This window comes from Pleurodeles waltl, chromosome 1_2, assembly GCF_031143425.1.
Source record: "Pleurodeles waltl isolate 20211129_DDA chromosome 1_2, aPleWal1.hap1.20221129, whole genome shotgun sequence".
NCBI classification, from domain to species: domain Eukaryota; kingdom Metazoa; phylum Chordata; class Amphibia; order Caudata; family Salamandridae; genus Pleurodeles; species Pleurodeles waltl.
The window spans coordinates 511,583,912-511,598,276 of NC_090437.1; the positions used below are offsets into that span (position 1 = coordinate 511,583,912).

General features: G+C 44.5%; 1 protein-coding gene across 1 annotated transcript in view; it reads right to left on the bottom strand.

The window, feature by feature from the left end:
* Positions 1 to 14,365, bottom strand: part of ZGRF1 (zinc finger GRF-type containing 1) — a 554,924-nt gene that overhangs the window by 198,742 nt on the left and 341,817 nt on the right. The gene's annotated exons all lie outside the window — the stretch shown is intronic.

Genomic DNA, 14,365 nt, shown 5'->3' on the forward strand with positions numbered 1-14,365 from the left:
TTACCTTGCTTCTGAGTTCCTGAAAATTCTGTTTAGTGGAGTTTTAACATCACATCTTACATTTACAGTTTTGACAAATAGACCCAGGAGAAAATGACCTGTCTCCAAGCAACTTATAAACTATTGCACAGCTGACATGCTGACACTATAGGACAAGACAGGGTGATAGATGCCAGCAGAAGGAAGATATGGATAATAAAGAAGGCATGGAAGAAAAAGAACGGCTGTGACAGGGAAGCTAGGAGAGAAGACTGCAAAGGAGAGAGAAAATCAGTGCAGACAGTAACTGGAGGGGAAGATCAAGGCATGGGAGTTCCTAAGACCATGGAAGGATCACGGATGTGTGTTTATTTGGGGCGACAAGAAGCTGTATAAGTGAGGAGAGGCCTCTTTTTGACATGGTTAGCCCCCACTTTTTGCCTGATATATGATATAGCTTAGAAATTGTAGTGCCTAGGGACCCTGTTAATCAGGTTCCCTGGGACAGAGCTCTTTCCCTAAAACTGTTGTGATGCCCTGGCACGACTGGAGACCCCTTTAGCTCCCACTATAAGTCCCTAGTAAATGGTACTAAGGTACCCAGGGTATGGGGTACTAAAGGTAGGCCCCTGAGGGCAGCAGCCCTGATGGCGCCACCCTCCAGGGCCATGCATTCCAGTACATCCAGCACTGCTATTGCAGGTTGAGTGCCCTGATGCAAACCTAAAATGTAAACCCGACATGGTACACTGCATGTGTGCCCTGCCAACTACACACTGCATACAATACGGGTAAGTCACCTTTCAGACAGACCTTCCAGCCCTCAGGCAGGGTGCACCATACTGTATGTGAGGGCAAAGCTGCTTGAACAATATGCCCCCACTATGTCCCTACCAAACCCTGGGTACAGTGAGTGGACAGATTAGCCATTTTAATACATGTGCTGGAAACTGGTCAATACGAGTGTCACACCTACACAATAGCCACTCTGAACCCTGGGTTGTCTGGTATCAAACAACTGAATGATAAATCCAAACTGCTGCCAGTATCGGATTTATTAATAAATGTACCCAGGGGCCACCTTAGAGTTGCCTCTCCAAAAGCTAACTTCTCTGGCATGGTTGCTGACTGGTTCCAACCAGCCTGCCATCTCCAGACAGCCAGTCTACAAACTTGGGGTGAGAGATTCTACTCTTTGGGTTGCAGACAAAGCCCTTCCTGGGTGGAGGTGCTAACAACCCCACTCAGGAATGTGCATTGTCCTGGCGGCGAGCTTCAAAGGGCCTATCGCCTTCGAAACTCGACCTCCAGGCCTGCAGCTAGCAGCAGAGGAACACCCTGTGGCAAACCCCCACCTTTGTCGGGTGCAACGGTGGGAAATTCAAACTTAGGACAGGAGGAGTGGTCCCAAGTAACCCCCCAAGGTGTTGCATGCGAGATGGACACTTCATTAAATTTTCCTCCATCTTAGATGGAAGGAAAATAGCCAATCAGCTGTAGGGGTGTGACCTCTGCCCACCGGAAGTGGTCACTTAGTGGGCTTAGCCACCCTAGGGTAGATGACCCATTGGTCACTACCAGGTACCCCTTAAAACCCCCACTAAATACAGTATTTAGTGGGCATCCCTAGACCAGGAAATCAGATTTGACGGACAAAAGACCAGCAACAAGAGGATCCGAAGCACGGGAACTGTGGTACTGCTGCATCAAAGAAAAGGTGCCAAATCCTGTCTGCTGCACCGAGGACCCGACGATCGCCACTAAGGGGCTGCTGGACAACTCTACAAAAACCCCAGAGGACCTCCAGGCTTCGCCAATCGCCAGAACTCCCTTCAGAGTAGAGGTACCCCTCTAAAATTTCAAGGAACCAGCAAACCAGTGAGGGTCACTTCACTGACCAGCCGCTAACTCCTGAACCGGATGCTGCAGCTGGACCAAACTGCACCCTGACGACCACAAGGACAAACCCTACCAGTGTGCCAAGTTTAGTGAAACTGCACCCTCTACTGGCCACTCCATGCCAATACCCTGGGTATTGGTCAGCCAACGCCAGGCACCAAGAAAAACAGCCCGTCTGGGGCTGCAAAAGGACCAGGAGGAAGCCCCAATCAAAGGACTTCAGAAACAACCCAAACCTCCCGCTAGAGTGCCCCCCCTTGACCTGTAAACGCCCCTTGAACCAACTTACCTCCTGCTCCTGAGGGCATCCTTGTGCACAGCTCCTGGCTCATCGATGCACTCTGCACCCAGCAGCCCTGCATCCTGCACCAAAGAACCAACTGTGCACTAAGGGTCCCCCACCACTTGCGACCTCGACACTTCAAGGAGACCCCCAGGATTCACCGTTAAACTTACCTGTGCAGTGCTTTCACAAGTGGTCCCTCACAGAGGCACTGCACCAGCTCCATAGGCCTTCTCCTGCCGGAACCGGGAGCCACCCGAACTTCTGCAGTTGACAGTTCTACTTGTGCACAGGCGACCTCAACCAACCTTCAAAAGAAGAACTTGGTAAACCAACTGTATGATTTTATACGTATTTTTAAATGTAATCCTCCATTGATTCCTATGGTGCGTAATTACGCACAAAAAGAATATTTTTTATTAAACTTCAAAACTTCACATCTTGAAAAATACTTAACCAATTCCGATGATCTTGGTCTTAAAATGTATATATAAATCTCAAGTATTTTTTATAAATTGGTCTCAAGTTATTCCTTTAAGTGTGTGTTTTGCAAGATTGATGCTGTGGGTACTACAAAGGCTTTGCACTTCCCCAGGATTGGCCTAAATGCACGACCAAGCTACCATAAAAATTGGAGCATTATGTGGTCTAGTTTTTACCCATGTAAACCAATGTGTGGTTTTCTGGACTACCCGGACAGTGTGCCTAGCTTTGCACACTACATAGAAAGCCAGCCTTCTACAGTATGAAATTGCGATTAGTTTTTTTGATGAAACTCTGTTCATGATAGCTACAATAGTTTTTTTCTTGGTGCAGGTACCCCGGGGGGACTTGCATTTGTATTTCTGGCTTTTCTTGCAGTAGGGGTTTTTCCTGTCCTTGCACCCAGTGATACTTCCAATCACATATTTAGGTTCTACCTCCCGTTTTTGTACTTAGATTTTTACAATGTTTTGAGGCTTCCAGAATCAGAAAAGGGCAGGTGGAGGCTGACCAAATATTTCTACGGGCCACCAAAAGACAGACAGCCGGGGGCTGGCACTCATTAAATAGTACTCATTGGCCAGGACACAAGTACAACAATGTTATACATACTGAGACTTCGCGAGGTAATCTTGACCCACATTTTACATGAATGCAGGTGCATATTTAGCCAATGGATTGCCTGAGTGTGAGAATAAAGTAAAGAAGCTACATAATAAGAATAAGGTTAGTGATTCTTGCTCTTAAAATGAGATATTTGTAAACATAAAAACAAGCATCCTACTATCAGGTACCGTTCAAAGCCGTGGCACTCAACAAACCATGATTGTACTTGCCATTTGACAGCAACCTCTCCCAAAGGGCATGTAAAAGGTGATGAGTTAAAAAACACAGAAAATATCTCAAAAGGGAGAACGAGCTATTCTGGCAATTCGGTTTTGATATCTACTGTGTGGGGACAGCACCTATGTCTTTACAGCACTACAAGAAATACGGGGCAAGACACGGAAGGCCAAGGTGCCCCTGGAGAAATTAGGGGTGTGCTGCTATGCCCATAAATACTCCCGATAGCTTAGTTAGATAACAGCAAGGATTATTCCGAACAAGATTGCCCCACGCAGTCCTTCCCCACCAGCCAGCCACTTCAACTGGCTCCGTGTGGAACACCTCTGTGGAACCACATTACAAGGTTCTATACATGACATTCTTTAAAGAAACACAATGCTCTTTTACATAAGATACAACACATCTTCTTTCTTTGCAAATAAAAAAAAGTTAAATACAATATAATGTAATTACAGCTCTGTAACCCAAGAAGCTTGACAACGAATTACAATACCCCCAACTTCACTTATAAGACACCAGAACTCACTAGTAAATCCTTATAACTTTCAAATACATCAACAAATCTTTCAAATACCCCAGCATTTTATGACTTATTTGAATCCTCCTTGTTTCCATTGCTAGTTCTTTATGTAATGCATTAGTTTTGTTTCCCCTGATCGCCCCCACACAACCCTTCTTTCACACACACAAACACACTTTTCTTTCCATGTAAATTTCGATTCCCCCCCCAATGTTTCTATGAAGAAATGCTTTGTCATCCATTAGCATGTAACTGCTACATCATTGACACTCGCAGAACTTGCGCTGCCATACCATGCTACCCTCCTCAAATTCCATTTTTCACCATTTTCTAAAATGACAAAAAAGGATGCACTTGCTTTACTTTGAAAGGACCCCGAACCTTTTGCCAATTCCCTGACCACTTGCCCGTCTTGATCTTAATCAAGTCTCCTTTCTGAATTTTCATACACTTATTTGCATTCCCATCCAAGATACCACTGCCCTGACCTTCTTTATATATATCCGGTTCAATATCCAACAAATTTCTCATCCATGCTGGGAAACTTTTTGTCCCTGCATTCCTTCCTCTCATTAGCTCAAATGGCACCAGTCCTGTTACCCCATTCCTGGTCGTACAGTATGCCCAAACAAGAGCCGCAGCTGTAGACTTAACGTTACTACCAACAGCTGCTGCCATTTGAATTGCACACTTTACCAACCTGTTGGCCCTTTCAACCATACCATTGGCCTGTACAAACTGGTGCAAGAGTGTTTGACACCTGTTTTGACCAAATAATTTTTCATCTATTCAGACACTAACTGTGTCCCATTGTCCGTTATAATTCTATTAGGATACCCTTCTTCTTTAAAAATCTCTTCCATGACCCTTATAGTAGATCTGGTGGTAATCTCCTTAATAAACTTCACAATCAGCCATTTTGAGTGAACATCTACCATCACTAAAGCAAATCTCAATTCACCACTCAAATTCCCTAACGGACCAATAAAATCCATGCACACACTATGCCATACTTTCCCAGAATCTTCAATGACACCACTACAACCTTGATTGCCTACTTTTAATCTTTTCTCACCATCTCCGCATTCACTACATTTCTCCACCCATTCCTCCACATCACCAACCATTCCTGGCCACCAAAAATTCTCCTTTAATCTTCTTTTTGTCAACGTGTGTCCTAAATATCCCTCATGTGTTAATCTAAACAATGTAATTCATAAACTTGCTGGGGGAATATATGTATCTCCCCTCATCAATACTTCATACGGCACAACCGAAAATTTTCCAGTACTTTTAAACATGGCTGTGTAGGTGCGCTCACAAAACTCTCTCTTTTGCCCCCACACTTAACTAAAGACGCCACCTCCATTAAAGTAACATCATCCTTCATACCAAGATGCCACTCCTCTCTGGACACAGCACATCGTACACACTCAAACATCTTCGCACTTGCCACTGCACCTTCTCTCTCCCACTTTTCCAGGTTCACTTTACCCAACTCTTGCCACTCTACAGGCATGCGTGACAAACAGTCTGCTTGAATATTATGCCACCCCGGAATATATTCCAGAGTGTACATATATTCCTGCAGACAAGAGTCCAATCTTGCTAATCTTGCTGAACCCTTTTCTGCACCACCTGGTGCCAATACTTGGACTAAAGGCTTATGATCGGTGCATAATACAATGGACACACCCCAAATGTAAGTGCAAAAATATCCTAATGCCCATGCTGCAGCTAAAGCTTCTCTTTCAATAACCAAATAATTCCTTTCACTAGGTTGAGAGTTATTGACACAAACACCACTGTTCTCTCTCCACCCATATGAGCTTGGGACAAAACTGCTCCTACACCTACTGCACTAGCATCCACTGTAATGATTGTCTTGAGTCTTACATCAAATGAGGCTAAAACTTTAGCATTACACAATTCATTCATTTCTTTTTTAACAGCCTCCTTAAGCTTTCTGTCTTGCCTGCAAAATTTTGGATGAATTTTGAGTAGTATTCTACAAGACCCATACATGACCTTAGTTGGTCCAAGTTACTCTGTGAAGGGGCATCCTTAGCATTTAACAAGTCTTTCTTTGGTTTCACCCCCTCCTTTGAAAGAGAGTACCCTAGATACTCGATTTCTTCAACCAGAAATGTACACTTTTGTTTCCTAAGAGTTAAACCTGCCCCAATGAGTTTGTCTAGGACTTGTTTCAACACAACATTATGACTCTCCATTGCCTTTCCGAACACCAAGGTGTCATTCTGGAAAAACATAACATTGCTCATATCTTTGAACATATTAGCCATCATTCTTTGGAAAACCTTCGCAGCTGACGCTAACCCAAAAGGGCATCCTGTTAAACTGAAATATACCCTCCAAAATTATGAAAGCTGTGAGCTTCTTTGACTCTTGGTGAAGTTTAATCTGATGATATGCACTCTTAAGATCCAGTTTGCTGAACAAAACGCCCCTCTTTGAGTAACAACACCATTTCATTGATATTTGGTAATGGGAAATTATCATTTACTATATTAAGGTTGACAAATCTCAAACTGCTATCCGATTTTTTTGTAATAACAACTGGAGAAACCCATTCCGAACTCTCCACTTCCTCTTGGAAATCCGGTCATCAATCATCTTCTTCACTTCTCCTCTTACTATCACCGGTACTTTCCTTAACGTATGTCGCACAGGCACTGCATCTTTCTTTAAAAAATTTGTGTACATAGCCTTTCAATTCTCCAAGGTTCTCAGAGAACACCGCTTTTGCTCCATCAATGATCTCTTCAACAGTCATTTCTTCCACCACCATAATCTGGTTAGGGGTTCTAGGGTAGATGACAATAAAAAGGTCCTACTGATGCTGCCAACCTAATATTGGGGGTCCAGATTCTGCTACATACACTTTTCCTTCGACAGATCTGTCCTGAAATTCTATTCTTGCTACCATTATCTCAATTTTCTCACCTTGATACTCACCAGGATTTATGATATGAATTCATATCTCTGCTTTGGAAGAAATGTTTCATGTGGCTTCTCAGCATCCATTGTTTAATGACTCAGACACAGTAGTTTAGTTCTAAGGTGTTTAGGACCGTCAGGTTTTCAAATATGTGTGCTGACGTAAACTCAGCAGGTTCGGTTGAAGGACTTGATGTCCGCTAGTGGGCTGAGACAAAGCCCTATTACTGAATGCTAGAGTATGACCTCTTGGCTTGGTCCCCATACAAGACGAGTGAATTCTGGATGGACCATCTTCCATTATTCACCAAGGGTAACTCAGTGAATCATTTCTTAGACAGCAAAGAATGTTCTGTTTCTTATCTATTTTTACAGGCAGCAGAGAGGTTGGTTAGGGAAAAGGGGCCCAAAGAGGTCACAATTAGAGGATGCCCAATCTCCTTCATACTATTGTTGTTTAAACTAACAGTATGATTTCTATCATACATGAGTTTAATACTTGTAGAAAGTAATACATAATTCACTTTGCAAAAACATGCTGTAATAGTGGTTTTATGTCACAATATCGTGGAAATAAATTTTGCGCTACAAACTTACTGACTACTGTAATATTGCCGAGGTAAGTATAGATTCACTATTCTTGACTCAACACCCATGTCCTTGATTTTATCTATCTATCTATCTATCTATCTATCTATCTATCTATCTATCTATCTATCTATCTATCTATCTATCTATCTATCATACTTTTTTTGATTGATCAAATGCCCAATTCTCCATTGTCCCATATCTAAATCTATTGACTCATATCATCACGGTACAGATATGGAGTTAAGTATAGTAAACCAATAAATACCTATATATGTGTACATTGATAATAAATCTGTGGCCTATTTATTGTTATATTTTGTAACATTATGGGGGTCATTCTGACCCCGGCGGGCCAGGGTTGGCGGGAGCACCGCCAACAGGCTGGCGGTGCCCCGCAGGGCATTCTGACCGCGGCGCTTTGGCCGCGGTCAGAAGAGGAAAACCGGCGGTCTCCCGCCGGTTTTCCGGTTTTCCGCTGCCCATAAGAATCCTCCATGGCGGCGCAGCTCGCTGCGCCGCCATGGGGATTCTGACACCCCATACCGCCATCCTGTTCCTGGCTCTGTTATGGGGTGTCGTGGGGCCCCTGGGGGCCCCTGCAGTGCCCATGCCAATGGCATGGGCACTGCAGGGGCCCCCGTAAGAGGGCCCCACTTTGTATTTCAGTGTCTGCTTTGCAGACACTGAAATACGCGACGGGTGCAACAGCACCTGTCGCACCTTCCCACTCCGCCGGCTCCATTCAGAGCCGGCGTCCTCGTGGGAAGGTTGATTTCCACTGGGCTGGCAGGCGGCCTTTTGGCGGTCGCCCGCCAGCCCAGTGGAAATCCCAGAATCACCGCAGCGGTCTGACGACCGCGGTGCGGTGTTCTGGCGGGGGTACTTTGGCGGGCGGCCTCCGCCGCCCGCCAAGGTAAGAATCAGGGCCTATGTCTTTGCCCTAAAGTTATGGTACAACCACAGAAGTAAATTTAATTATGTTTGATACCCATAAATGCATTACATTCATTAGATTTGTACAAAACATAATATGACAGTGCTCAGTTCTGGTGAAAACAGATATAAAGTGAGGAAACTAGTCTCATGGTCGATACACATGGTTAAAACTGATATAATGTACTTTAAAACAAAGCCTTTGGCATGATAGCAGGAGTATTGTCTTTACACATCGGTGTAAAGTCCAGTCACCAGGGACTGTTGGCCCCCAACTGATGAATGCTTTGCCAATTGCTTTTATGTCATTATGCATACAACCCTATTGTTGTTGCTTATTTTCATGGACTACAATAATGTAGTACATGTACATTTATCCATATATAAAATATGCTATAACATATTCCTCAAACATAATGTTATTTTACACATATTGCCTTATACAGGACCATAAGAACTCTTCTGAGATTCTGGACTCATCACATCGCCATTAACAAGCATATTTTCTCACGGTTCTCTGACTGAAATACTACGGTAGGAGACCATGATCTGTCTGAGAGAGGCACACATTGTCACATCAAGATAATTATGGTTCTAAGAACATCCTGGCTGATAAACTTTTCAGGCTCCCTCTAACTAGTAGCTGAGGGAATTACACACACAGGCAATCAGGGCAAACAGGTATGCAATGCTGTATCCCACCTTGCACAATGCCAAATCCTTTAGGAACGAATTCTGAGTAGCAGAGACTAAGCAGGAAAAGAAGTGAAGGAAAGTGCCTATTTTAACATGGTCACTCTCCCCCTTCCCGACACATTTTTTGCCTGGTTTACGGTGCAATTTCGACCGAAGGGGCACTGGGTCTCTGCTAAACAGGTCCCTAGTGCCAGATCCCTTTCCCTAAAACTACACTGTTGTTTCCCCAAATGGCAAACCTTTAGTTAACACTAAGTCCCTAGTAAATGGTACCACAGGTACTTAAGGAACACCCCTGAGGGCTGCAGCACAGATTGTGCAACCCTCAGGGACCCTCTCACTAAGTGCACCCAGAGCTGCTTTCGCAGGCTGCGTGTCTTGGTGCAGACCTAAAAGGAAAACACAACATGGCACTTAAGGAACACCCCTGAGGGCTGCAGCACAGATTGTGCAACCCTCAGGGACCCTCTCACTAAGTGCACCCAGAGCTGCTTTCGCAGGCTGCGTGTCTTGGTGCAGACCTAAAAGGAAAACACAACATGGCACACAGCTTGTGTGCCCTGTCCCCTGCATGTAATATATGTAAGTCACCCCTCTGGCAGGCCTTCCAGCCCTAAAAGAAGGGTGCATTGTATTGCATGTGAGGGTATACCTGCATGAGCAGATATGCCCCTGCTATCTCTTTGTTGATTCTCAGACATAGTAAGTGAACAGTGAAGTCATTTTTAGTACATTTGCTGGACACTGGTCATTACGAGTTCCCCATCTACATGATGCCTTCACTGACAACAGGGGTGTTTAGTATCAAACATCTCGTACTAATAACACCTCACTGAATCCAGTGATGGATATATTAATACATGCACTCAGAGTGCATCTCAGAGGTGCCTCCTGCAAACCTACCAACTCCTAGTGTCAAAACCAGTACAGCCACCTTAAGACAGAGTTCTGGCCTCCTGAGGTGAGAGCCAGTGCTCTCGAGGGCTCAGAACAAAGGCCTTGTCTGGGCAGAGATGTGACTTCCTCTCCCAGGCAGGATGGACATTCCAGGGTGGGGAGCTTCAAAGGCCTTGCCGCCTTTGAAATGCGACCTAGGCCTCTCCAAATGGTGGAGAAGGCCGACCCCCTGTTCCTGACCCCATTTTTGTCTGCAGCGCTGGGGAGGAAATTAAGTAAATTAGGAGGTGTGCCCACTTCATGCTATTCCCACCCCTTGGGTGGACGAGCTGTTGTGGATACTACTTTTTAAATTCATCCATCTTGCATGGAAGGAATTCGGCCACTAGGGTTAGGGCTATGTCCACTTCCCAAAGGAAGTGGTCATAGGAAGGGTGTAGTCACCCTAAAGGTGAGTATCCCATTGGCTACCACCTGGCACCCCCTGTAAGGCCCCTAAATTCAGTATTTAGGTGGCACCCCTGAACCCTAGAATCGGATTCCTGTCAACCAACGAAGAGGCGCACAAAATAAACGTCACCCAGCTGAGAAGACTGAAGACACCAACTGACTTGGCCCCAACCCTACCGGCCTGTCTGCAGCCTTCAAAGAAACCTGCGCCCAGAAGACGACTGTCCTGCAGCCCAGTGACCTCCAAAGCCTTGAGAACACTGCCTATCTTCAATAATGAACAAGAACTCCAGCGGGCAGCAGGCCTGTCCAAAAGAAACATCTCCAAAGAAGAAAGAAGTCTGCTTGAGGAACCGCAAAACCGCCTCTGAAACACCTCTGCATGGACGCCCATGGTCTGAGTCCAAGTGGCTCACCACTCCAGTGAAGGTTCCCCAGCGCTTCTGACCCAGAATCTATCGTGGGATGACCCCTGCCAGACTCCATAGCAACGCATGCAGCCTAGATCTGAGGGCTCCCCCTGACTACAACCTTCCCGGTAAGCTGTTTCCGATGCCGAAGATACCTCAGCACCCGGAGCCGCTTGTCCTTGGGGAGCTAGACTGTTGGTGTCCCTACGACCCCTGGCATCTCTAATTACCTGGGCAGCTGTGGGCTGACCTCTACTGGCCCCCTGGCCAGAGCCTGCAGCCTGTTTCTGAAAGTGATCTCCTGCCTTGGTTAACATTGGGAGCCCGACCCTGTGTTGGCAATCTGCACCTGGCCGCCCCGGGCAGCTGAGGGTGTAATTTTGGTGCCGCCTTGTGGCCCCCCCTTGTACTTACCTCAACTCCAGGAGATCGCCTCCTGACCTCGCTCTACTCTACTCACCTGGGAGCAGTGCATCTTCGGTTACCCCCTGCTCCATAGGATAACACTGGACTCACAAGGCTGTGTTGGTGCACTGCTCCTGGCCGTCCCTGTGGCAATGAGGGTGTAAGTTTGGTGCTGCCTTGTGGCCCACCCCCCCCACATGCTTACCTTCACCCCCGGAGACCAACCTCTGACACCGCTTTTACTCACCATCATAAGTGTTTGCTGGCTCTGGTAAAAGGGCAAAGGGAACCCCAAAAAGTATTAAACACAAAAGGTAATGGTAGGAATGCTTGTAAAGAGTCTAAACTACTGGCAATCAAACAAGGTGGCATTCTAACCGACCATAATGGGCTCCCACGAGGAGCAGGATCAGTACTGATTTTCATTTGGTAGGCATCTCTAGAGTGGCATATGGGGGTGAAAAATTGATGGGTTGGACTGCTACCCAGAGAGACGTCCAGTAATCAGGAAGAAACTAAACACTAGTTAGACAGTTGTGTTTCTTATTCAGTGGCAAGGCCAGGACACAGCTATGTAGGTATTAAGGTCCCACCACACAGCTTTCCTTTTGCAAAACCAAACTTGCTACAATCAAGTAGGAGTTCACAGTGCAAAAGAATAAGGCGAAGATGTTTATAGCAGCTGTGAATGAAATGTTGGCAAAGGTGCCAGCAATAAGGCAACTGCAGTCCCTCACTATCTAGCACAACACTAGTGTGATCTCTTTGACTGTTTCACATGGACGCCTACAGGTCATTGGCTCTAGAAGCAGAGGAAAAGGTATCCACACTCTGGTAAAACCTCTTAAGCGCTTGCCACCCACATTGAAATAGACACTGAATTCACTGATGATTCAGATAAGCAAACAGATTTATGTTGGTATTGTAATGTATAGCGATTGTCAAAAGAAACATACTTTTATAACACGTGCTATCACAAGTGGCTAAGTTACCTTCTCTACAGTTGGTGTTTAGTCAGAGTAAACTAGGCCATATGCATAATTCAGTCCTTAATGCCATTTCTAAGGCACATGGTAAAAGCGAAAGGCCACTGAGGTATATTAAAAAGTGCTTGAGAATTAAGTATGAAAGGTAGTGGAGAACTGTGACTGGTAAGAAAAGGTTACTTTACAATTAGATTACAGGGCTCCAGGTTTGGTAGCTTTCATGGATTCACATTATTATTACCGGTCTGGGAAACTTTGGTGAGGGGTGTTAAGAAAGTAGTGTACAGAAAACATTATTTTAACATTGCACCTATGTAGTTTGTCCACTGAATACCCTCAGTGGATCCAATAGCTCAACTGTTTAATAGCTAGTCAAGAACCAGGAATGTAATCTTAATTAAGGGAAATAGGTTGGGACACCTGTGACTCTAAGGAGGATACCAAAAAAGGTGAATAGCAGTTACATATGAATAACGTTTTCTACTTCTTTAGCACTGGACCGTTCATAGATTCACATCTTTGAATTATGCTTACCAGAGAAATATAATAGAAAATACACAATGGACTGGAGGAAATAACCTTAAATTATGAAGCACGGTCAGTCCCACCACTGCTTCCATCCTCATGTGCAATTGAGGTATCAGTGCTTGTTGAAAGAATGGGTTGTTCTTTATATTACTGCTTAACATATCTCCAGGTACTGATCCCAGAGAATGTGCTACCATTGTGGCCATGCCCCTGGAGGAGTATGATTTAACTGCACCAGGTTAAACCTACCAGTATTCGTGTGACAGGCTGCAACACAGATAGCAATCCATCTGGTTAGGTCTAGTTCAGACAACGCCTGCCCTTGGTAGTTTTTCAGAAGGCCACAAAACGTTGATCCAATCATATAAATTCTTGTTCAAACAAATCTTCAGACATGTCTGCACAGATATCCAAAGAGTGAAGGGCTCTGTCATCTGTGGTAGAAGGTTGAGGAAAGAATGTTAATAGTACCATTGGTGTGGTTTAAATGGAACAAACTGGGAACCTTAGGAATGTGTAGGACTTCATTTGTTGAAAAGAAAGAAATCCCTAATAAGGACTGATTATCTCTCTATACTTATAGGACACAGTCATTTCATGTTTATACTGACTTAGATGTTTGTGTGATTCCCTTTGTGTTTTATTTTTCAACGTCATATTTATCTAGTTTCATGTTTACAGTTCATGGAGTGAAATAACGCAATCTAAATTATGAATGCACATTGTATCGGTTCATTGTGTATTATATTAATTCCTGACATCGCAATTATGATATCTTTGTATTGTGTTTTTAGTATACTGATCCCTCCCAAACGAGCCTTAACCGATAAAACCCTTTTCATTCAAGAACAGCCTTTAGTAGAAAGGGTTTGAAGTTGCCTCACTCATCTGGCTGAGATGATGGTCACTAAACAGGCAATTTTCCACTATAATTCAGCTACCATGTTGTTGTGGGTCTCACAACTAGCAGAAAAGTCATGAATGTCCTTCTCATCAACTCTTTTAGCAGTTTGCAGTAATAAAGTCAGGGATGATCCAGTTTCTTGTAATATTTTGAGATGGTTACCACAGAAACAGAGACACAGAGATGAGTATTTAAGGCTCACTTTAGCCAAATGTACTACATATGTTTTAAAATTTGAGGAACCATGCTCATTGGATTTAAAGCTTTGAATCATGCCCACAGAATAAATAAACTACATTTTGTGTGCATTGTTGATTTGGCTCTTGGCTTTCATTGTTGATGTGGTTCTTGGCTTTCATACAATGTGCATGCTCTCCTTTGCATACTGGAGGATAACTTCCATCTGTAATCCATTACCTCCTGCAGCTTTTCCATAAAGAGTCCAATGTCATGCCATATCGGTCTGTTGTAGTGCAGCAGGATCTTTGTTGTCCTGGCCAATTTTTCAGTAGGGGTGACCAGGACAAATACTCTTATGCACATCTTGTCCAGCCTATGGCATTCTCTGTAGGAAAGTGCTCTGCAGGGTGAAGACAG